The sequence below is a fragment of the Equus przewalskii genome, chromosome 5 (genome assembly GCF_037783145.1).
Source record: "Equus przewalskii isolate Varuska chromosome 5, EquPr2, whole genome shotgun sequence".
NCBI classification, from domain to species: Eukaryota; Metazoa; Chordata; class Mammalia; order Perissodactyla; family Equidae; genus Equus; species Equus przewalskii.
Genome location: NC_091835.1, coordinates 74038785 through 74064998, shown reverse-complemented (window position 1 = coordinate 74064998; position 26214 = coordinate 74038785). Strand labels below are relative to the sequence as shown.

The 26214-nt window shown below is 35.8% G+C and overlaps 2 pseudogenes; both read left to right on the top strand.

Annotated features, from left to right (window-relative positions):
- Positions 1 to 14034, top strand: part of LOC103562330 (olfactory receptor 6C1-like) — a 33884-nt pseudogene extending 19850 nt beyond the window's left edge.
- LOC103562339 (olfactory receptor 6C6-like) lies at positions 38 to 987 on the top strand (annotated as a pseudogene).
- Positions 14035 to 26214: the final 12180 nt, after the last annotated feature.

Here is a 26214-nt window from a genome sequence, read left to right as displayed (position 1 = left end):
CTTTTCCTATTTCTATTTAATCTGACTCAAATCTGAAATGAAGAACCAGTCAAGAGAGACAGAATTCATTCTCCTGGGACTGACTGATGACCCAAAATTGCAAATTGTGATTTTTATATTTCTCTTTCTAAACTACATGTTGAGCATGATGGGGAATTTATCCATCATCCTCCTCACCCTACTGGATCCCCACCTCAAGACTGCCATGTATTTTTTCCTCCAAAATTTCTCTTTCTTGGAAGTTTTATTGACAACTATCTGTATTCCCAGATTCTTGGTCACCATCGTGACTAAAACCAAAATCATTTCCTACAATGGTTGTGCATCTCAGTTATTCTTTTCCCTCTTCTTAGGAGTTACAGATTTTATCTACTGGCTGCCATGTCTTTTGACCGTTATGTAGCAATCTGCAAACCCTTACATTACCCCATCATTATGAGCAACAAAATGTGCTACCGGCTGGTCCTCAGTTCGTGGACAGCCGGCTTTCTGATTACCTTTCCACCCTTGGTCTCGGGACTGAAACTGGAATTCTGCACTTCCAGAGTAATTGATCATTTCATATGTGACACTCCCCCTGTGCTGCAGATTTCTTGCACAGACACGCGTTTCCTCGAATTGGTTTCATTTGTCTTAGCTGGTGGAACGCTCATGGTCACGTTGCTCTTAGTAGGTTTTTCCTACATGTATATTATCAAGACCATTCTAAAAATCTCCTCTGCTCAGAAAAGAACAAAGGCTTTTTCCACGTGTTCTTCTCATATGATCGTAGTCTCCCTTACTTATGGGAGCTGTATCTTTATTCACATGAAGCCATCAGCAAAAGAAAGGGTGACTTTATCCAAAGGTGTAGCTGTTATCTACACCTCAGCTGCCCCTTTGTTAAACCCTTTCGTTTATAGTCTAAGGAACCAGCAAGTGAAACAAGCCTTCAAAGATACTCTCCAAAAGATTTTTTTTTAATCAAAAAATGAAGAAAAAGTTTAGTTTTAAAAATCTCTGAGAAAAGATAAAAAATATTTACTTATTTTTTAAGCTTACTTAATCTGTCCTTCGATTAATTAACCTTCTCCAAACATTTTAACCAAACCTTTCAGCACAATGGCCTTTTCCTTCCTACTTCTCTTTATGATTAGCATTCCTTTTATGCTATAGTGAGAGTCTTCTCTTCTAGTTATCAACACAAACGCTAAGTTTTATTTACAAGAGATGGTACTGACCTCCTCCTCCAAAAATAACTATTTTTTTAGTAATTAAAAAAAATTGGCACCTGAGCTAACATCTGTTGCCAATTTTCTGTCTTTTTTTTCTACTTCTTCTCCCCTCAAACCCCCAAGTACATAGTTGTATATTCTAGTTATGAGTGCCTCTGGTTATGCTGCGTGGGACACCATCTCAGCATGGCCTGATGAGTGGTGCCATGTTCACACCAAGGCTCCAAACCAGTGAAAGTCCTGGGCCGCTAAAGCGGAGTGTGTGAACTTAACTGCTTGGCCATGGGGCAGCCCCTCATCAGAATTATTAATGACTGTGTTAATTCCTTTTGATCTCTCTGGAGTGAGCTACAGGAAACCTACTTAGAGGTTATTGAATAAAATAACTTGAGGATTTACGTGACCTTTTCATATTGCAGGCCTCAGCACTCTGGTGGTTTCTCAAAGCTACATCTCTGTAACCACTCTTTTCTACTGGAACTGTTGAAGTGATAAATCATTCTATCTCCAAGACCTATAATTTCTAAACAGTCCTCTCCACCAAAAGAAATATATTGGTATTCAGCCAGAATTCCAACTTGACTTGGTTTCTGGTCTTCTGCATTGTGTCTTGTGAGGCTGTTTTTTAAAGCATCTGGGGATTAGTCCTGGGAAATAGAACTAGCATAAAAGAAAAGAAAAGATTTCGTTAACCCTGTGACTCTTGTGGCTAATGAAAGCAATCGCTGGTGCAGCTCAAGGTTAAAAAGAAGAAGAGGGGAAAGGGTAACTTCTCACCAAATCGCCTGATCTCAGCAAATTATTTCATTAACAAATAATTCAAATTACCGTTTCTGCAGTGGCTCACTGATTCAGCAGAGCCAATTTGGCCCCCCAGGAATTTCAGATCAAATGAGCATGCTGTGGGCTACATAGACCCTCAGTGTTCACACTGGCTTTTCTTTCCAGGGCCATTCCCCACATTCCAGGTAAAACAAATGCTACTTTGTGGTTTGTGACCCTCATATCAATCTACTTGAATCGCTCCCATTCTGATAGCAGTTTTGAAACCAACCACTTAACACCCTCAAAAAGAAGAAAAAAAAGACAAAGAAAGAAACATCTGAGAAGTTGAAGAGTCTGAAAGAAGTCCAAGAGCACCAGGAGGCCAGCCGTCCTGGAGACGTGGGAGACAACAACTTGGCTTCCTTGCCCTCTGGTCCTGAAATATAGGGACACAGACTTCAGTAATGGACAAGGCATTTGCAGAATTCAGAGGCCAGGAATACAGGGATCCCCTCTCCTGTGTTGTACTTCTTGACAAGTAGAATGTGTGACAAATTAAAGGTGGTATTGAAATAGTGCTCAGTCTTCCATTGCAAAAAGTATTGAACAGCTGTCACTCCTTCAACTGAATCCATAAGTCTCCCAAGCCTTACAAATAATTATAGCATGCCTAAATTACTTTCCTAATAAACCACTTCATGAATTTAAAAAGGAAGTAATCACAATCAGTAACTACGGAATATAGCTGCAATACTGTCAGTGACAGGAACTGCAACTAGTACTTCGAGTTATTCTACATTCAAACTAAAAGAGCTTCATAACGTATTGGCACAATGAAGAAAGTAATGTGAGACCATTACAAATGGAATAAAGCAAAAAGGAAGACATAGGAAGATCAATTTTACTTTTTACGTTTGTTTTTTCATAAATCACACAGAATTGAGGCATTATTAATGATTTCCTGGGAAATTATCCAAGTGTTGAACCTAACATAGTCATTGATAGGTCACTGATAACATAGGTCATTGATAACATACATGGATAGGCAAGCAAATGGAGTTAGAAAAACTTAAGCAATATAACACCAAAAAGAAAAAAGAAAAGGAAACATAATATGGACTTTGGTGATGAATGAGTACATATCTCAATTAACAAATTACGTGAGATGTTAGCTGAAGTCAGAAATAGAAAACAAAATATTTAAATAGTCTATTAGAGTAAAGTCTTTGATATGTGGGTCATGTATTGACACTAACTAAATTGTGCAGCTAAATTTCAATGGCTGATAAGCCTCTTGTTATGTGGTAAGTAGCATTTATTCAAGTACGACCAAGGGAAGAATCTCCCAACATTCTTACAAAGATGACTGATGAATTGGAGAATGTATTCATTTTGATGAACTCTAAATTTGTGAAAAGACTTTCACATAAAGTTTTTTAATATGGAATATTCTGTGGCTGAGAATGAAGAAAAACATGAACAATAACTTGTGCTACCAACTTGTAGTCAGCTCTTGGGTAACTGGCTTCCTAATGATATTTCCCTCCTTGGTCTTGGGAATCAAGCTGGATTTCTGTGCTTCCAAAGCTATTGGTATCTTCTTCTGTGACACTTCTCCTATCTTGCAGATCTCTTGCTTCATAGAATTGATGGCTTTTGTCTTAGCTGTGGTGACACCTGTTGTCACTGTGTTGTTAGTGGGCTCCTCCTACACGGACATCATCAAAACCATTCTAAAATTCCCTTCTGTTCAACAATGAGCAAGAGCCTTTTCCACCTGTTCCTCACACGTGGTTGCTGTCTCTATTACTTATGGGAGCTGTATCTTTATGTATACGAGACTGTTACCGCACAAGGGCATGATCTGTTCACCACGAGACGAAAGCCAGTCGTCAAGAGGCAAGATGGTGGCAGAGAAAGGGCATTTTATTACAGCTTGCTAGCAAGAGGGAAGATGGCCAACTAATGTCCAAGAGAACCATCTTCAGGGGGGCACAGAATCTTGAAGCAGTTATATAGACCAGTGGGTTATAGGGGAGGGAGTTAGGAATGTTGACCCTCTGGTGATACAGACTGGGAGTTGCCAATGAGATCTTTCAGTTCTCATTGATGATGGCTATCAGCATAGACTCTCTGTTTGGGGGGGTCATCACATTCCTAAGGAACTAAAAAGAACAAAGTTATCGTCTTATCATAGCTGGCAGGTGTATGCACTAGCAGGGGTCATAAAATCTACAGAACAGGTGCAAATCCAGCTGGGTTAGTTAGTCAGAGGTCATTTAAAGAAAAGGTCCCTTTTCTACAATGGCTTCCCTTATGTCAACCTTGTGTTGAGCCAGTATCAAAACCATCAGCAAAGGAAAAGGTAACTTTAACTAAAGGTGTGGCTCTACTCAACAGGTCTGTTGCTTCTTTACTAAACCCCTTCATTTACACCCTAAGGAATCAGCAGGTGCAAGAAACTCTCAAGGATATGTGGAAATTGCTTGTAAAAGAACTGAAAACTGTGCATTTTAAAAAGACTGCCTTCTCTGGCTGAGCACCTGTTTTTGGGTCCACCCATGCTATTGCATGCATCCTTAGTTCATTCTTTTTTTCTAATGTGATTTAGCAAATCTCAATTTAGCATATTTGAGTTAGCAGATTTAGAACCTCTGGTGTCCTTTCGCCATAGTCAGTTTACCCTCCCCTGTTCCCACAGCTTGGTATTCTTAATTCTCCATGAGATCTCTTCACAAAACTGAATCGTTTACTTTGACCAGTGTGAAAAGTCAGTACATACTATATTCCAAAATGTCAACTCTTGAAAGTCTCTATCCTCCCATTATGTCCTTTTGAAATAAACTGTCTGACAAAGGGAAGTTAGTTGGAAGGGATTATTCCCCATGCCTTGGTGACTCTACTCATCAATTCCCATCCTCCAAGGCAGTTGAAATTACAGGAATTGTCTTTAGAGAAAAATAAGGAGGATACACATGGAGGAACACCAACCACCGCTTTGTTGCTCTTTCTAGCATCTCATCTCAACTCCAAATTAACTCCATCTACTATTTTTCCTTGATGCAGCAGTTTGCAAGACTCAGCCTGCTCTTCTCTTTGGTGCTAGCAGCTCATTTGAGCTAGTGGAGTTTTCACCCAAAAGGACTTGCTTTTGAGTAGTACACTGTCTTACTTCCTGTCTTTACTAACCATGAATCGGCATATTTGGTTTAAAGTTATACTGCCAAATATATATGAGATCAGAAAATACTGCAATCGTGGGAAATTACAAATTGAAGATTCTTGAAGTATGGATTCTATATCACTCAGGGTTCAGTAGAAAGTAGAATTTCTGTATGTATTCTGAAAATAAAGGGGATACTGGAAGAATTGCAGCTTTTAAAAATAATGGGAGAGATGGGGGAGCAAAAGTTTGAACAACAGATAGAATGTTGAGAAAGCTAATACCACAGATCTCAAGATGAAGCCCTGTACAGAATTGTTGAAGAAAGCTTAGTGGGAAATTGCAATAACTCCGTAACTTCTGAGAAAGCATGTACCAATAGTCTAAGCAGTAAAGTGGGTAGCTCTCACTGAGAATCCACTATGGATTTTGCCTCTGCTCGCCAGTATGACTATGAACATCTCTGGAGATGGATAATAGCCTCTGCTTCTCTTCCAACTTCCAAATTTTGCACAAAGTCTTCTCATTGACAAACTATAAATTGGAAGCATACAGGGAAGGGGACTCTGGGAGACGGCATCCACTTTCTCCTCTGCAATTAGAGAATGACTAAGAAAGTCATGTGTGATGTTGAGTTGGCAACAGACAATTCAGTGCAGACACTTAAAGCCAAAGACGCGGTCTCAGAAATTGCAAAGCATTGCTTCTGTCACTGGCTCTGCCCAAAGACTGAGGTCAGTAGTGGAGACAAGTGAGGAGAGATGGGATTCATTTTGCACCTTCTCGTTCAATTTACCATCGTTAAATAGGACACTGTTTGAAGTGTCTGACATTATGACTGCTTAAATCCCTGTAATACATTCAGAGTACTTCGGACATCTTTGGCACCCTGGTTGAAAAGTGTGTTCTACAGGGCACACTAGATGGTTTTCTGATGGAGAAAAGAACGAGGGAAAACTGTGGTAAAAGTAGGCAAACAAATTATATTACTACTAAAGTAATTTAATTTTCCCAGGAGACTTGCAAATTTAGATATTAAGCTCTAGAATTGTGTCCCAGGGAGAATGAGACCTCTGCTACAAGGTCTTCTAGGATAAATTCTTTACACTCAACAAATTCTAGACCCTAGGAAGAAAACTATGTTTGTTCATTTGTTCATTAATTAATTCATTCATGCAATTTTCTATCAATTTTTTTTAAACCTGTGCAGATTGCACGAAGTGGGTTTGCTTTTTAAAATGAATGTCAGGGTGATTTTTCAAAACTAGGATTTAGGGTTAAAAAATTAGAACAAATGTATATCTCAGAGTCATTTTGCCAAAATATTGAACATATATGTACACTAATTTTTGACTTTGATATTTATTTTCCTACTTACAAATAATTTGAAGTTCATAATATCCTATATCTCTTAGTTATACTGAAGGTATGTGTAATGACTCATTTCATATACTCTCCTTGCTTATCTTTGTTATTTAAAAAACAAGTAAAAGAGGAATATTTACGCAGCTAGCATTACTCTTATGCATCCTGGAAGTTTAATAGGAACGTCATAAATAATAATATATCTTTCATAGAGAATAGACCTGATTACCTCTTTTTTACAAATGTGTAAACTGATGTTCAGAAAAGTTGAGTAACTTGCCTGAGGTCTTCAGCTATAATAGCCAATATAATAGCTTGATTTGGAAAAAACAAAACAAAATAAACAAATGAAAAATTTGTGTTTGCTCTATTCTATACATATTTGAAACTCTGTAAGGACCTGAAAATTTTGCATAGCCTTTATTAAGGACTTGCACAATTTTATTGGCTTTTTTCACTCACACTATCTCATTTGGGCATGTTTATATTATGATAGTCTCATCAAGGAAGGTATTAACTCCTAATATTATAATTGGCATGTAAAGTACAACATTAATCAAAACAAGAAACTCTTCAGTTGCCATTCTTGGTGAGCAAGAAGGGAGCAGGAAAAAAAGTACTGTGTCTTAGCTGTATTATGGTACCAAAGATTCTTTTTGGAAGGCAGATTAAAAACAATGGAGTTAACGAATGTATTTAGTACAATGTGGTAGATTACTAGTTTAAAAAAATGGCATGGTGGGGCTAGCCTGGTGGCGCAGTGGTTGATTAAGTGCACACATTCCGTTTCAGAGGCCTGGGGTTTGCTGGTTCAGATCCTGGGTGCAGATATGGCACCGCTTGGTACTCCATGCTGTGGTAGGTGTCCCACGTATAAAGTAGAGGAAGATGGGCACCGATGTTAGCTCAGGGCCAGTCTTCTTCAGCAAAAAGAGGAGGATTGGCAGCAGTTAGCTCAGGGTTAATCTTCCTCAAAAAAAAAAAAAAAAGACATGGAGTATTGGGTAGAGATCTGCGTCAGGAATTAAGATATTTGGTTGCTAAACTCTACCTGAAAAATAATGTTAAGGGAAACAAACATCACACTTAATGTTGTTGTTTGCATGTTGTTACTTTTTTCTGCCTCATTGGACGCTGTCCCCCAAGTGTCCTTTTCCGATTTCAATACTAGTGTGTATCGTGTTTTGTATTCCTTAGTGTTTTGTGTACATTCCTGGTCTGGCAATTTCGATTCACTGAATTAGACCCCTTGAGCCAGAGGCAGAGAGAAGAGATAAAAAATTAACTGGCTTGTACTACGTAAAACTCTATGTAGAAGCTATACCAGAGAGTTTTAAAGCACCTTCTGATATTTTTTTCTCTTTACTATCTTTTCTCCTTTCTCACTCTCTGTAGTTAGAGAAATACATTCCCTCTGGAAAAAATGGAAAATTTCAGACGAAAACATTGACGGTAGAATGCAAATTTATTCAATGAGAGCAAATGTTTTCAGAAAGGTGGTTTCCCTGGCTTACAACAATGGCAATTGCTAATATTTTTTATATCCCAGCCATTCTGAATGTCAGCGAGCCTGTATGAAAATCACAGGTAAGTCGGTCATACAGGAGGCAATGGCGGTCTCCCGAACCTTATCATTGATTCATTACTTATCAGCTTAACTTTTAATCAAATTGACTAGGATATATTGGAGTTATATATTGTAACTGGATAAATTAAAAAATGTAAAAAGTGGTTAGTGTATATTTTTATTATAGCAATTTATTCATTCTCTGTTAAATAAAGGCAAGAAATTACTATCCCTTGTCTGTGTGTTTCTAATTTAATACAGGCTATGTAGTACTTTGTTTAAGACTTTAATTGCAGGTGGTTTTTGATTGTGTTTGATGTTTGGTAACTGTACAGATATGTAAGGTGCGCAACCTCTCTGAGCCTTGTTCTGTATTTGGGAATAAAGATAGAAGTTTCGTAGGTGTGTTATAAGAGCTAAATGAGATGAAATACAAAAGTCCTTAGTATTTCTCTGGAACAAATAATGCTTTTGCTAAATCACAATTACTATGAATATCCTTCCTAGCAGTTAATTCCAACTAAAGGAAAAATAAAGATAATAAAACAGCTATTCTAAAAGAATATTAAGTGCAATGTGTTTTATAGAGTACTTTCATTTGCATTATTTCAATTACTTCTCAAAAACACCCTTGAAATTTCAACTCCATTTTAAACAAAGAAAACTGAAACTTAAAGAAATTAAGTAACGTATCCTAAGTCACAAATCCATCAAGTGGCCCATTTGTATTTTAATCCATGTTTCTCTAACTGCAGAGCCCATATACTTTCTCTGATAATAGTTTATTCCAGAATGTCATAAGAAATTAATAGTGTTTTGATACTATACTATAAAATACTATAAAAGATACTGTAAAAATAATAATCTTTATTTGTCTTGCCTTGTTTAAATTATAGGTGACTAGCTAATGAATGGAAGATGTGAGGTTATGAGTTGATATTCACCACTAACCTCTACAGATAAGAGTGTCACTATGTCTGAAATTATTATTAAATGTGATGATGATCTCTCTTTTCCTTTGATTTGATTTGATTTGATTAACCCTGGTATGAATGTTGAGAATTGAACCTGCCCATCATTACTGAAATGAAGAAATAGAAACTATTCAGATTTCTCCAGGGAAACAGTCGACTAAAATAATTGTGAGAAAAGAGTAAAAAGCATCTAATAAAACAATCCTTCCAACCACTGGATCTCCTGAGGGGAGGAGTCTTTGCTTCATTCAGGCCAAGAGAAGTTATTAAAGGAACCTGTGTCATAGCCTAAAGCCCAGAATGATTGAACAGTGTGCAAAATAAATGTAATTAGGAAGCGGAACTAGATTTTACCCATGGCATTGAATTAAGCAATTTTCCTTTTCTCTAATGTATTAGCCTAAACCCTGAACAACTCTTTAAACTCAAAGTAGAAACTAGAAACAAAGTGATATGAACAATAAAGCACATTGCTTTGGAGATATGGTTTGTGAAATTTTTGTAATGGCCTCTAATGAGGTTTAACTGAAGAAGAAAGAATTTAGTAAACATAAAAATAGTTGAAGCAAGTAGACTTTCAAAGTTATTGCATTGATGAAGGATATTTCCACCCGATGTAACCACACGAGAAGTAAGATGAAACCAGTCTAAGGCTCTTATCTTCAGTCTCTTGGAGGAACATCCTTGGTCTTCAAACTTAATGTATCCTTTAATATAGAGTCCTTTTCTCACCTTAGGTCTCAAAGATATCAATAGCTAGTTTATCTAAAGAGTTATTGTTAACGTTAACTTGATGATAGGGATTTTGGAAGGGCAAGATATATAGGTGTTTTCAGAATGGCGCCTTGAAGATGCTTTGTGACTAGCTTATTTAACAAATATGAAATATCATTGTTGATTTTCATTTTTAATATCTCAAAGAGTCTGTCTCAGTGATTCTTAGAAGGTAAGTAAGAATTGATTTTGATGAAATGGGTGGAAGGAAATATAAAGCTTAATAACCTAAACCAAGTTCTTCCTGGGGGAAATATGGACCCGCATTCAGAAATAAAAAGCTGAAAAGATGAGCTAAATGCTTGGAGATATCCTTCACACTCTGCCTGAGTACATCCTTGTGATGGCTAAAAGCTCTAGGAATCATATGCACCTTGTTAACCATTGGTGTATTTCTCTCAAAAGCCTGACGAATGAACGAATGAATGCAAATAGTTCCTATCAGGCTTATTTGAAGTTGGTAAGTGATTACAATCCATTGAATTTTAATCAAGTTTTTACATAAAAAGTATAGTATATCACCTCCAATTCTGTGGTATTGGATTATCTCTTGCTAGGGTTTCTTTAAGCTTATTTTTTCTGGCCCCAGAAGACTGGCTATATATATATTCATTTTCAGTGATGCTCACATGAACCCCGACAGATATTAATACCTCTCTTCACAGCTGTTCATATACTCCTTCACAGGCTTAATCAGTAGCCAAAAGATGTAAGTCAATGTATATTATTCAGAAAAGTGTTAAAATTAACTGGAAACTTAAGAGGAAAAACATATGCAAAAAAGTTGAAATAAGGTTAAAAATATAGTGCAATGCTACATTATTCACTATGGAATTGTAATGATATAATATTTTTAAAAAAGGTACCTGGATCTTGAATGCCAGTAAGTTATTGCAAAAATTTCAATCTTGAGATTGAAATCAAATCTTGCGTATTTGATGAAAATGCTTTTAGTGATTTCAAGATATTAGGAAACACTAATGCTTTCAACAAAAAGCAAACCCTGCTGAAGGCAGAGTGATGTTAATGAGCAGGAGGAAAACTAATTAAAAGGAGGAGTTTTAAAGAAATTTAAGGAAAGTAATTTTGAAACTGTATTTTATGAAGTTTTCTTTTAAATTTTATATCAAAAAATTTGGCTTCTTTTACATGTCCTTTATCATAAATTTACTTATACAGGAAATTTAGGTCAAGTAGATAAATACATCTTGAAAAGTAGGTAAAGTAGGAAAATACATCTCATAGATACAACCGACACAATATTCAGCCTAAAATTTGTCATAAAATAAAGAACTGTACCCGATGGCAGTAGGTGATTCAATGACAAACTCAACATTAATTAATTAATTAGACGAGCATCTGTTTTAACCTACTATGACTATACTAGGCACTGGATTGTGTTGCAATAGCTTTGAAGCTAAGACTCTGTCCTAACTTTCAGAAATGCACAGAGTAGTGGAGGAGCTGACAGGAGATTTCAGCACAGAATGTGTGGTGGGCTGGGAAGAACGAGTACAAGATTCTTATGGAACTCGCGCCATAAGTCTTAAACGTAGTATTGTGGGAACAAGGAAAGAGGTGATTTTGAGAGTTATTGAAATCTGCTACTCACAATGCCAGTTATTTACATATATCTTCTTTAATGCAAGCTTCACAATCATTCTCATAAAGAGTACTATTACTAATGAGGGGCAGAGAAATGAAGTGGCCATTGGTAGCAAAATTGGTAGCAATGCTGCAAATAAATAACATGCCTCAAATGTGGTGATCAAATCCTAGCTGAAGATGAGAAAAGTGGATTGGGTGTGTGGGTGGGATGGGGGTGGTGATGGAGTGAAGAAGGCAGATGCACATACACAAAGTGGAAGAACAAGGCTAGGATTCAGTTGCCTAGAGTGCCTGACAGGTACTGTACGACCAGGTGATTCTACCTCATTTTCTTTGGTTGTTATTGTTCTATGTGATTCTCTTGGTGATAAATTTACTAATTACTACTTATCTTAGACACAGCTTTTACACAGGACACCATCTTAATCCCAAAGTTTTCAGCTCAGTGGTTAGGGAACATTTTCTCCATTGAACAAAGTCTTATAAGGCTTTTATTAAGTGCTAAGCGAATTTCTAAATGCTTCACATACATTAATTCATTTAATGCTCACAGTATCCTTATGAGAAGGCTTGTATACAGAGGAATAAACTGTGTATCTATAGATGAAGCACAGAGGGAGTAAGTGATTTTCAGACCTGGTAAGTGGCTTGGATTCAAACCTAGATACCCTCACTCTTCCTTATGGAAATAGCCATGGTAATACCATTTAAATTTGATGTTTTAAAAAAATTAAAACTATTTTAAAAACACATACGAATAAAGAAATTAAACAACCTCAGCTTTCTTGGAGAGTACTTATGTAACTCTAACTGAGGGAAATTCTTCAATATAATAATAATAATAGCAATTTTAAATAGGGAACTAAGTTGTATAGGAATAAAAGTCATAAAAATGACACATAGGCTGAAGTGTCATAAAATATTGCCAGGTATTCAGATATAATCAACCTCAATTTTAAGCCCTCCTACCTTAAATTATTTTCCACCTCTTTCTCCCCTCTCTCTCTACATCTGAGGTTGCTTGTGGCAATGACTTTAGTGTTTCTGAGTTCCAATGAGGTAGTAGTAGGAGTTGGAAAAACTGAGTGTTAGCAAAAGCTGATAGATGGCTGAAGACAAAACAGTCACTTAAAAAAAAGTTCGTTTCTCATTTTTGAGGATTCTTGATGTAATTAAACTTTTAACTTACATAGAAAGGGATTGGAGCCATAACACAAAGATGGTTCTCAGTGGGAAGGAACCTTGTGGTCACATCCTTGAGAGTTCACAGGTAATATGTGGAGTCAGAAAAGTCTGGGAAGAAATCCCTGCCCAATTACTGCAAGCTTTGTGATACTGACTTTTTTTTTAAGTCAGCCTCAACCAAAGAGTTTTCATCCGTAAAAGAGTAGAAATTAATGGATTGCTGTTATCAATTTGCTTTAAATTTCCCCTGAGGTGAAATGACATACTATTTCAGCCACATTATGGCTCCACACTTGGATATTTGTTAAGTGACTCTTCTAGTTTGTTTTTTGTGCTTCCTCCCATAGATCTGCAGGAGGAAAACAAATAATATCTGAGAATGAGAAACCGGACAGAAGTAACAGAGTTCATCCTCCTGGGACTGTCAGATGACCCAAAGCTCCAGGTGGTGATCTTTGTCTTTCTGCTCATCACCTACACGCTCAGCATCACTGGGAACCTGACCATCATCACCCTCACCCTGCTGGATTCGCCCATGTATTTCTTCCTCAGAAATTTCTCCTTATTAGAAGTTTCATTCACAACTGTCAGTATACCCAAGTTCCTGGGCACCACTATTTCAGGAGATAAAACCATATCTTTTAAAGTTTGTATTGCTCATTTTTTCTCATTCTCTTGGGAGTCACTGAATTTTACCTTCTGGCTGCCATGTCCTATGACCGTTATATTGCCATCTGCAAGCCTCTGCATTACATGACCATCATGAATCAGAGAGTCTGCACTCTCCTTGACTTTGCTTCTTGGCTGGCTTCGTTCTTAATCGTATTCCCATCGCTCATATTCATACAGCTCGATTACTGTAAGTCCAATGTTGTAGACCATTTTACCTGTGATTATTTCCCCTAACTACACCTTTTTTGTTCAAACTCAAAATTCCTAGATATAATGGGGTTTTCCTATGTTGTGTTTACTCTAATGTTCACCTTGGCATTAATGATTTTCTCCTACATATATATCATCAGAACAGTTTTGAGAATTCCTTCTACTAGTCAGAGGACAAAGGCATTTTCCATGTGTTCTTCCCACATGGTTGTCATCTCCATCTGTTATGGCAGCTGCATTTTCATGTACATTAATCCATCAGCAAAAGACAGAGTGTCTTTGAGCAAGGGAGTTGCTGTGCTAAACACCTCAGTGGCCCCCATGCTGAACCCCTTTATTTACAGCCTACAGAATCACCAAGTCAGGTGAGCCTTCGTGGACATGGCGAGGAAGAATGTATTGGTCACAGCAAATATAAACATGCAGTGTCATGAACGAGACTCACAGTGAGTGGAAATTTAAAACACTGACATGAATTTTGAGTGGCCTCTTCAAATCAATATAGCCTTCCTGTCATCCTTGTTTATCTCTTTCTTTTTTCTCACTGTTTACAAGCATATTTGTTTAATATATTTATTTCATTAAAACATTTTCCTTGTGTCTTTGTGACTCCTGCTTCTTTGAACAATACGTTTTTAAATTACAGCCCTTTCAATAATTATTTTGAAAGTGAAATCGTGTTTGAGTTTTGTTCTGGAAAAAAAAGATGAGTCCCAGAAATCTTGGAATGGCTTTACCAATATTGATAAGATGTTTCACTTGTTATACACAGAAAACATAATTTTATGTTATTCATTTATTTTTGATAGAAATTCCCTTCTCTCTGTTGCTGACGTTTTAGGAAATATATGAAAAGTTGCTATCTAATTTAAAGAAATGTAAATGCATCCATTTGAAAAGCAAAGAATGTTTTTATTACTCATTTTAATTGGGTATGTCCATCGAATTTATCTATTAGTAAGGAGGCGTAAACCATTATCAGGATAAACTATTTTAGGGATAGGTACTAAGTGTATCTCTATATTTTTGAATCCCAAGATATCTCTCTATATAGAATGATTGATAGGAACGTATATACATACATATGTACCTACATATATGCATACATATATACACAGATGTTAAAAACTAGTGAGAATGTATGTTAGATAGCTAAGATAAATTCATTTTCTATAATTGAGTAGAAAATACACTATTTTCTGTCTATCAGTAGCTAAAAAAATAATACACAGGTCTCTTTCTCAAGTTTTGGACTAGCTTGAAAATAGCAATTATTTATACCTAAACAGTTATTTATGGTTAAGTTTTGTAGAAAATAAAAGCTTTACAACAAAGTAAAAGTTTTCCAATGTTTATAAAATTATGAGTTTATCTGTGAAAAGTTCTTTTCTTTCTGTTCTACTTAGTGCAATAATGATTGTCTAAAATATTTAGGCAAGATATGTGTTGTATGTGTGTGTGTGTTTTCCCATGAAGTCAAAAGCTGAAACAAGGGTTTATGATAGTAAATAATATTCTAAATTTTATCAACTGCACTTTTTAGTAATAGAAAACAAATTTTAATTTTAACTGGTAGTGCAAAATTCTTAATGATCGTCATGCAATATATCCTACTGGGATAAGATAATAATCCTACTTAGCATAAGATTTACTGAGAAAAAAGTGATAGAAAATGGAAATGAATTCAAAGTGTTAGATGGAAGATAGGAATGGTTTCTTAATTTCACCCTTTCCAAGCAGATTCAGCAATTGAATGCTAAAGAAGAAAAATGGTTGAAAACCTGAGATTTCCATATTCTCTGAGCATATATTTCCTTACCTATAAGCCAGGCATAACATCTTAAACAAGATAATGTAGGGATGGGATGAAATCTGTAATGAACATAACATAATGAGCTTTCAAGTAATAATTATGATTATCATTATTTTTATATATACTGGTATAGTTGTGAATATGTTCAGGTTTAAAATTCAAAGAGAATTTTTATATTCCTTCAGAACTTCACTCAAACTGACAGATACAGTCATAAATATAAAAATTAAGTGGCAGATTATTAGTGTTTGAAAGGATGTATAAATAAACTCCATAACAGATGAGGAGGAAAATTGCCACTCAGTTGGGGATATTTATGGAAAGCTGACAGAGAGGATTGTACATTCACACAACACTGAGGAATGTATTATACATTAGCAGAGTTGGCGTTGCTAAGAATTCCAAAATGGGGGGAATTTTTAAAAGCCAGAGAAGGGAGAGTATCTTTGGAATATTGATATTGATGTATAATGCAGTATTATTAGGAAACAGGTTATATACGGGTGATAAACCAGGAACAAATTATGAAATTCTTAAAAACTACTCTAAAATATTCGTATGGTCTATGATAATTGATTTAGAGTTATTTTAGATTCTTCGGGAGATTTTTGTGATATAAGTCTTAAGGGTGAAAGCAAATTAGTTATAGGACTGCCAGCTCATTTTACTGTTTCCCCATCAAGGGGACTTTCTCTAACTTCCTGAGAAATAGAGCACGCCCTTACCTTGCCCTTCTAACCCAGGCCAAGTGGGAAATCCTCAGAGGCCGATACTGACGCATTTTGAAAATTGTTGAGGGCAATTAATAAAACAAACCATGGACTATTTATTTTACAAGTGGCCTTACAAAATATAGCCAGGCTCTCTCACATACGCAGTGTAACCTATGGAGTCATACAAACAGGTTGGAAACTCTGATAGCGATTCTTCTGGACAATCATTTCTACCAAGGCCAACTCCAACACTACCCTTTTCTGACATAGTTACACTAATTTCTGCCACCCAAGTCCTTGGTACTTCTTTCAGTAATATCCTTATTTGGCTTTTCAAATATCTGTGGTCTCATTCCCAGTTTTTAAATCTTCTCTTATTATGTAACTGATTCTGCTCTCTCTCTTGATTTTGACTTTGCCTTTGTTTCACTGGACGCATGCCAACCATATTGACACTCCTGAAGTTCAGCCTTAATCCATTTTTATCTATTACTCTCTCACCATCTATTCCTTCTCCTGCTTTAGCTTAGAATCTGTCAGCTACAAAAGTCTTTTAACACATTCTAGAAATTCTATTTTTCTACGCCTTTGCACCTAAGATTTCCCGTTCTTACTCATCTTTCAAGATCCAATTTGAAAGCTTCTATAGTTCCAGAGTTATTTATACTCAAGTAGCATGCTGCCTTAGATTTGGTTCAAGATATTTTAGCAAAGAAAAAAAAAACAGGTGAAGTAAGTTGGGTAAAGTGCTGATAATTGATGAATACGGATGGTAAGTATTTAAGAATTTATTGTATTATTCATTCTAGTTAAAGTTTAAAAATATTTGTTAAAAAAAGTTGGTTTAAAAGGTCCTGTTACAAATATTACACTTAATTAGAAATGTTACAAGCATATTCTATGAAAGGAGGTGACTGATAAGGATGCCCCCTTCCACCGCTTTGCTTCAACATTATGCTGGAGGGGTCATCCAGAATGCAGTAAATACAGAAAAATACATGCAACTTAAAAGAAATGGAAAAGACGAACCACAGCGGTCACTAATTGCAAATGACAAGGTTAGCTACATAGGTTTCCAGTATTTGCAGTGTTTTTTAATCTAGAATAAACTATTGTCAGATGTCTGCTTGACATAACAGCCAGAGCTGCTTAACACTGGGGACCTCTCAAAATTTTTCTGAGGATATGTCTTCTCAGACTTATGTTTAGAGATTCTTAATTAGAAAATTTTGTTCTTTTTTTAGATGGAGCTCATAACCTCTTGTTTCTGTCTGCTGTAACTCAGGTCCTTGAACCAAGAGCATGCCATTCAGCTCTTTCTTGTTCTCACCAGAGCCCAGGCATCTAGAGTATGTCAGGTCCCACAAAAGCTTCAAGATGGACTAGACAGACACCAGTCCTTGGGCAGCCCCTGAAAAGCCCAAACACTGTACTCCTGCTCCATTCTTCTCTTCTCCCATGAAGGAGAGGCCACTGAGCTGTATCAGCCTCCGTTTGCTTTAAATGGATCCTCTAGAGCATAAAATTTTCAAAAACTCTTTATAGTGTCATAAAACATCCTTTCTTTGAATTAAATCCTTCTAAATTAGTTGAATCTTACTTTATGGCCTAGATTATGGTCAGAGTTTTTAAGTATTTCAAAACATTTCTAAAAAGGTTCTGTAAAACATTAAAACATTTGAAAATTATGTGTAATGGTAGTTGAGTGCAGTGTTCTATTTAAGTCGACTGGGTTGAGTCCATTATTCACATAATTTAAATCTTCTACACTTTTACTATTTGTATCATTGCTGAGTTATTTAAATCTCCTAGAACAGCTGTGGAGTTGTTTCTTTCTCTTTGTAGTTATGTCAATTTTTTATTTTTTAAAATAGTAATATTGTATTTTTATTCAGACAGAAATTTAGAATTGTTATATCTTCTTGGTGAATTTAACTTTTTTTAATCATGAAAAACTACTAATTCTTTCCTATTGGAAGTACACTTTATTCCATAATGTCTACATTGACTAATATTGATATAGCTATATCAGCATTAAAAAAAATATTGTTTACAGGGCATATATTTTATCTATCAATCATTCACTTTTGAGTGGATGCTAGTCTGTTATGCAGAATATCTGTAAGACTAAGTACATATTTTTATTCCTTGATCAAAGCACCTAGTTATTAGGTACTCTCAATGAGGACATACATATGGACAGAGGAAGAGGATTTTTTGAAATTTGTTTTGAAGAATTCTAAAACATTTGTTCCTATGCCTTACTTGTGCCTCTGGACCTATTTGAGTCTGCTTTCCTAAGCACTATCGTCTTTTTTTTTTTTTTTTTTTTTTGAGGAAGATTAGCCCTGAGCTAACTACTACCAATCTTCCTCTTTTTGCTGAGAAAGACTGGCCCTGAGCTAACATCCATGCCCATCTTCCTCTACTTTACACATGGGACACCTACCATAGCATGGCCTGCCAAGCGGGGTGCCATGTCTGCTCTGGGATCCAAACCGGTGAACCCCAGGCTGCCGAGAAGTGGAACCTGCAAACTTAACTGCTGCACCACCGGGCTGGCCCACCAGCACTATTTTCTTTTGATGATGGATTTCTGTCATGAATGACCAGCATTATAGCTCGGAGGGTCCTACAACACTCAGTTCATTATGGAAAGCTCAAGTCTAATGGTCAATTGAAATCCTGTGGTTTGTTTTTTAGTCTCTACTTGGACCCAGTAGCAAGCCAGAAAGTGTTGTTCAAAAGGAGAATTTAAATGTGCAATAGGCTGCTCCATAATCACAGTTTGTTACGAATTTCCACTTGTGGTGAAGCAGAAGTGCCATATAGCATCCCTATTTGTCACTGACACTTCAAATAGCATTAGAACTTCTTGGTCATTTGGCCCAAGTGGAAGAGGACTTATACTAAAACCAATACGAAATTTCTTATGGAAAAACAAATATTCAATAACAATTAGGAAATTTTGACCAAAAAAGAGCAATATGAGAGGACTAACCATACTGATATTAAAATACAACATAAAGCTTCTATAATTAAAACGTACTCAGGCATGAAAAGAGAGATCGATGGAGTAAAAAATGTAAGTGATACATTTCTGAGTTTACCTATTTTTATAGTTTTAACTTTTGAGTTATTCTCACCACTTCACATATCTGAAAGATAAAATTGAATGAGGAAGAATGGGAAAAAACCCTAAAATTGTATACTCACAAGTGAACGTAATTCTAAAACAAATCGATAACCATGTAGGGATGAGAACAAAGAACTGAAACAAGTAATTTTTCAAGATAACATTTTGACAACTGGCCAAAAACTCCAAAAAAATTTGGACTTTATAGTAGGCTTGTTGTTATAATATTAGGAGTAAATAATTCAGAAACTATTTTGTGTGCGTTGTAGAACTGAGTAATTGTTGTTGGAGCCAGGTTTCTCACTGTGGGGAAAGACATCCAAATGTGGTACAAGAGAAGAAGTGGAAAAATTCTGTGTTATCACACTGGAATAAGAAATGTCAATGTGAATTTACCTTTGTATACAATGTTAAAATGTATTTCCTTTCTCTGTTACATGAAAATTCCAAGGAATAATGATAACCCAATAGCAAGGAGCCCACAAAGCATACAGATTTTGGAATCTAAGTACCATTTTTTGCTAAAAATAATCTCTGAGAGCTGGAGAAATGGTTGATTCCAGGACTCAACATTGAAAGAACAAGATGGACTGGAGTGTCTTGTTCCAAAAAAGAAAGGTGCAAAAAAATGTAGCAACATGTCAAATGATATAGGATTCACTTAGAAAGAGCTCCCACTGACAATATTAGGACAATTGAAGCACCAAAATGAAGAATGATAAAAATTGATAAAACATATTAAATAGAAGGGCACTAAGAAATAAATTAACAAAAAATTGATAAATCAATAGGATTAGAGAAGATAATGCTTTTCTTTTTTTATTGCAGTAACATTTGTCTATAACATTATATAAATTTCAGGTGTACCTTGTCATATATTTCAATTTCTGTGTAGATTACATCCTGTTCACCACCCAAAGACTAATTATGATCCATCACCACACACATATGCCTAATCATCCCTTTTGCCTTTCTCCCTCCTCCCTTCCCCTCTGGTAACCACCAACCCAGTTGGTGTTTCTATGAGTTTGTTTGTCATTGTTTTTATCTTCTACTTATGAGTGAGATCATATGGTATTTGACTTTCTTCCTCTGACTTATTTCACTTAGCATAGTACATTCAAGGTCCATCCTTGTTGTCACAAACGGCCAGATTTCATAATTTCTTATGGCTGAGTAGTATTCCATTGTGTATATATACCTTCAGAAGAGCTCCTAAATACAAGAGAGAGGATATAGCACACTGGTAGAGCACAGAATGAGAAAAGAAGCATTCGTAAAGGTAAGAATAACAGTTTCTCTGTTTTTGTGAGAATATAAGTTTTTAACAGTTTTGAGTGAATACCGAGGAATGTGATTGCTGGTTTGTACAGTAAGAGTAAGTTTCTTTTTGGGAGAAACCACCAAACTGCCTTCCCATGTTGCATTCCCATCAGTAATCAAAGAGAGTTTCTGTTGCTCCACATTCTTGCCAGCATTTGATGTTGTCAGTGTTCCCGATTTTGGCCATTCTCATAGGTGTGCTGCACTCTCTCGTTGTTGTTTTAATTTGCATTTCCCGAATGACTTATGATGCAGGACATTTTTGCATATGATTATTTGCCATCTGTATATCTTCTTTGAGGAAGTGTCTGTTAGGATCTTTTGCCCTTTTGTTAATCAGCTTGTTTGTTTTCTTATTGCCAAGTTTTAAGAGTTCTTTGCATATTTTGGATACCAGTCTTCCTTCAGATGTTTCTTTTGCAAATATTTCTCCCAGACGGTGCCTTTTCTTCTACTTCTCTTGTCATTGTCTTTCATACAGAAGAAGTTTTAATTTTAAAGAAGTTCAGTTTATCAATTATTTCTTCCAGGAATCATGCCTTTGTTGTTGTATCTGAAAAGTCATTGCCATACCTAAGTTCATCTAGGTTTTCTTCTGTGTTATCTTCGAGGAGTTTTATAGTTTTGCATTTCACATTTAGGTATGTGATTCATTTTGAGTTAATTTTTGTGAAGAATATAAGATCTGTGTTTAGATTCATTTCTTTTTTGCATGTGGATGTCCCATTGTTCCAACATCATTTGTTGGAAAGACTATCTTTGCTCCATTGTATTGCCTTTCCTCCTTTGTCAAAGGTCAATTGACTATATTTATGGAGATCTATTTCTGGACTCTATTCTGTTCCATTGACCTATTTGTCAAGGTAGTAACACACTATCTTGATTACTGTAGGTTGATAGTAAGTCTTGAATCTGAGGAGTGTCAGTCCTCCAACTTTGTTCTTCTTCAATATTGTGTTGGTTATTCTGAGTCTTTTGTGTCTCCATACAAACTTTAGAATCAGTTTGTCAATATCCACAAAATAACTTGATGGGATTTTGATTGGGATTGCATTGAATCTATAGATTGTATTGGGAAGAACAGATAACTCGACAATACTGAGTCTTCCTATCCATGAACAGGGAATATCTCTCCATTTATTTAGTTCTTTGAATTTTTCCTCAGAGTTTGTAGTTTTTCTCCCAGAGGTCTCATACACATTTTGTTAGGTATACGTTTTTTTGGATGCTAATGTAAATGGTCTTGTGTTTTTAATTTCAAATTCCACTTGTTCATTGCTGGTACATAGGAAAGTGATTGACTTTTGTATATTAAGCCTGTATCTTGCAACTTTGCTGTAAATGCTTATTCATTCCAGGAGTCATTTTGTTGCTTATTTGGATTTTCTACACAGATGATCATGTTATATGTGAAAAGTAACAGTTTTGCTTCTTCCTTCCAAACTTCTGTACCTTTTGTTTCCTTTTCTTGCCTTATTTCATTTGCAAGGCCTGCCAGTATGGGGTTGAAAAGGAGTGGTGACGGGGAATATACTTACCTACTATCTGATCTTACTGGGATAGCTTTGAATTTCTCATCAATAAGGATGATGTAAGCTTTATCAAGTTCCTCTACATTCCTGGTTTACTAAGAGTTATTATCATGACGGGGTATTGGATTTCGCAAAAGTGTTTTTCTAAACCCTATTGATATGATCACATGATTTTTCTTGTTTAATCCATTGATCTGATAGATTACAATAATTGATTTTCAAATATTGAACCCATGTGGTCATAACGTATAATTACTACAATTTCTTTTTTGGTGAGGAAGACTGACCCTGAGCTAACATCTGTTGCCAATCTTCCTCCTTTTGCTTGAGGAAGATTGCCCTGAGCTACCATTTGTGCCAGTCTTCCTCTATTTTGTATGTGGGATGCTGCCACAGCATGGCTTGGTGAGCAGTGTTTAACTCTGTGCCCAGGAGCCAAACCTGAGAACTTCAGGCTGCTGAAGCAGAGAGCACAAACTTAACCACTGTGTCACCAGGCTGGCCCCTACAATTATTTTTATATCTTTACAAAGATTTTGTTGAGGATTTTTCCATCTATCTTCATGAGAGATATTGGTCTGTAATTTTCTTTTCTTGTAATGTTTTTGTCTGGTTTTGGTATTAGGGCAATGCTGGTCTCATAAAAGTATTATGTTAGGAAGTATTCCCTTTCCTTATATCCTCTGAAAGAGATGGTAGAGAATTAGCATAATTTCTTCCTTAAAGTCCAATAATATTCTCCAGGTAGCCTATCTGAACCTGGTGCTCCTGTTTTAAAAGGCTTTTAATTATTTTTTCAATTTATTTAATAGTTAAAGGCCTATTCAGATTGTTTATTCATTCTTGTGTGAGTTTTGGCAAATTGTGCCTTTCAAGAAATTGGTCCATTTCATTGAGGTTCTCAAGTTTGTGGGCATTGAGTTGTCATAGTATTCCTTTATTATCATTTTAGTGTCAATAGGATCTGTCATGATGTCTAGTTTTCATTTCTTTTTTCTTTTTTTTTTGAGGAAGACTAGCCCTGAGCTAACATCTGCTGCCAACCCTTCTCTTTTTGCTGAGGAAGACTGGCCCTGAGCTAACATCCATGCCCATCTTCCTCTACTTTATATGTGGGGTGCCTGCCATGGCATGGTTTGCCAAGTGGTGCCATGTCCGCACCCTGGATCCGAACTGGCAATCCCCAGGCCACTGAAGTGGAACATGCAAGCTTAACCACTGTGCCACCGGACCGGCCCCTTTCATTTCTGATATTAGTAATTTGTGTCCTTCTCTCTTTTCCTTAGCCTGGCTAGAGGTTGATCAATTTTCTTAATCTTTTTAAAGAACTAGCTTTTGTTTTCATTGACTTTTCTCTGTTGATTTCTTCTCTAGTTTTTCTTTCTTTTCTTTTGCTTACCTTGGATTTAATTTGTTCCTTTTCTAGTTTTCTAAGGTGGTAATTTAGATTAATGACTTTAGATCCTTCTTCCTTTCTAATATATGCATTCAATGCTATAAATTTCTCTTTGAGCACTGCTTTTGCTGTATTCCACAAATTTTCATAAGTTGTATTTTCATTTTCATGTAATTCAAAATATTTTTAAGTTTATTGTGAGATTTCTCCTCTGTCCAACATGTCTAGAAACATGTGGTTTAATCTCCGCATATTTTGGGATTGTCCAGTTATCTTTTTGTTATTGATTTCTAGTTTAATTCCACTGTGGTCTGAAAACAGATATTGTATGATTTCGATACTTTTAAATTTGTTAACAAGTATTTGAGACCCAAAATGTGGTCTCTCTTGGTGAATGTTCCTTGTGAGGGTGGGAAGATTGTGTATTCTTCTGTTGTTAGGTTAAGTGGTCTCTAGATGTCAATTTTATTCAGTTGATTGATGGTATTGTTGAGTTCATCTATGTCCTTACTGATTTTCTACCCGTTAGATCTGTTCATCTCTCATAAAGGGGTGTTGGAGTCTCCAATTATGATAGTGTAATCATCTATTTCTTTTTTGCAATTTTATTAGTTTATGCCTCACATAGTTTGATTATCTGTTGTTAGGTGCATACACATTATAAATTTTTTTGTCTTCCTGGAGAATTAACCCCTTTATCATTACATAATGTACTTCTTTGTCTCTGCTAACTTTCCTTGCTTAGATGTCTGCTCTGTCTGAAATTAATATAGCTAATCCGACTTCCTTTTGATTAGTGTTAGCATGATATATTTTTCTTGATCCATTTACTTTTGATCTATATGTGTCTTCATATGTAAGATGGGTTTCCTAGAGACACTATATAATTGGATTTTATTTTTTAACCTGCTTTGACAATCTCTGACTTTTCATTGGTTCATTTGGAGTATTGATATTCAAATTATTATTGATATAGTTGGATTAAGATCTTTCCTATTCATTACTGCTTTCTATTTTTGTCCTTGTTCTTTTTTCCTATTTTTTCTTTCTGCTTTTTTTGCATTTTGTTGTTCATTTGAGCATTTTATATGATTCCATTTTCTCTCTTTTCTTAGCATGTTGGTTATACTTTTTTTAAAACTTTTTTTAGTGGTTGCCATAGAGTTTGCAGTATACATCTACAGTAATCTAAATCCATTTTCAAATACCACTTTACCACTTCATAGGTAGTGTGAATACCTTATAATAACAAAATAATCCTAATTCCTCCTTTCCATCTTACAATTTATGATTTATATATAAACATACATATATATGATATATACATAAGCATACACAATCAAATACATTGTTGGCATTATTATTTTGAGAAACCTGTTACCCATTATATCAATTAAAAAATAGATGTTTTTATTTTACCTTTACTTATTCTTTTTTCAATGCTCTTCCTTACTTTATGTAGTTTTTGATGTACATTATTTTCCTTCTCTCTGAAGCACTTCTTTTAACATTTCCTTCAAGCCAGGTGTACTGACAAGAAATTCCCTTAAATTTTGTTTTTCTGAGAAATTCTTTATTTATCCTTCACTTTTATTTTTCAGAGGAAGATCTGCCCTGAGCTAACATCTGTGTCAGTCTGCCTCTATTTTGTATATGGGTCATGGCCATAACATGGCTGCTGATGAGTGGTGTAGGTGTGCGCCTGGGACCCCGAAGCTGGGCCGCTGAGCAGAGCGTGCCGAACTTAACCACTAGGTCACAGGGCTGGCCCTTATTTCTCCTGCAATTTTGAAGGATAATTTCACAGGTCCAGAATTCTGGGTTGGTGGCTTTTTTTCCTCAACACAGTAAATATTTCACTCTTCTCCCTTCTTTCTTGCATTGTTTCTGAGGAGAAGTTGGATGTCATTCTTATCTTCTGCTATAGGTAAGGTGTTTTTTGCTCTGGTTTCCTTCATGATTTCTTCTTTATCTTTGATTTTCTCTTCTTTGAAAATGATATGCCTAAGAGTAGGGTTTTTGTAGCATTTCTCGTCCTTGGTGTTTCTGAGATTCTTGGATCTATGATTTGGATCTGACATTAATTTGGACAAATCCTCAGTCATTTTTGTTTCAGATATTTCTTTTGTTACTTTCTCTCTTTCTTCTTCTTCTGTTATTTCCATTACATATATGATACATCTTTTGTAGTTGTCCCACAGTCCTTAGATATTCCATTCTGTTTTTCTGGCTTACTCTTCACTTTTTGTTTTTGAGGGTTCTATTGATATATGCTGTAGCTAGAGATTCTTGCCTCCATCATGTCCAGTCTACTAACAAGATCATCAAAGGCATTCTTCATTTCTCTGACAGTGTTTTTTATCTTTTGCATTTCTATTTGGTTATTTCTTTGGAATTCCAACTCTTGGCTTCCCTTGCCCATCTGTTCTTACATTCTGTCTACTTATTCTTAGAGCCCTTATCACATTAATCATAGTTGTTTTAAATTCCTGGTCTGATAATTCTGACATTCTTACCATATCTGGTTCTGAATCTTTCTCTGTATCTTCCAATTGTGTCTTTTGCTTTTTGATATGCCTTGTAATTTTTTGTTGACAAACAGACATGATGTACTGTGTAAAAGGAACTGATGTAAGTAGGCCCTTAGAAACGTATTGGTGAGGTGTGGGGTGAGGGAAAGAATTCTATAGTCCTACGGTTATGCCTCAGTCTTTGAGTGAGCCTATGCCTCTGGACTTCAAATTTTTTTCTCCTTGTTTAGGTGGGTGAGGATGGCTAGAGTGGGCTGGATTTGCATAATTCTC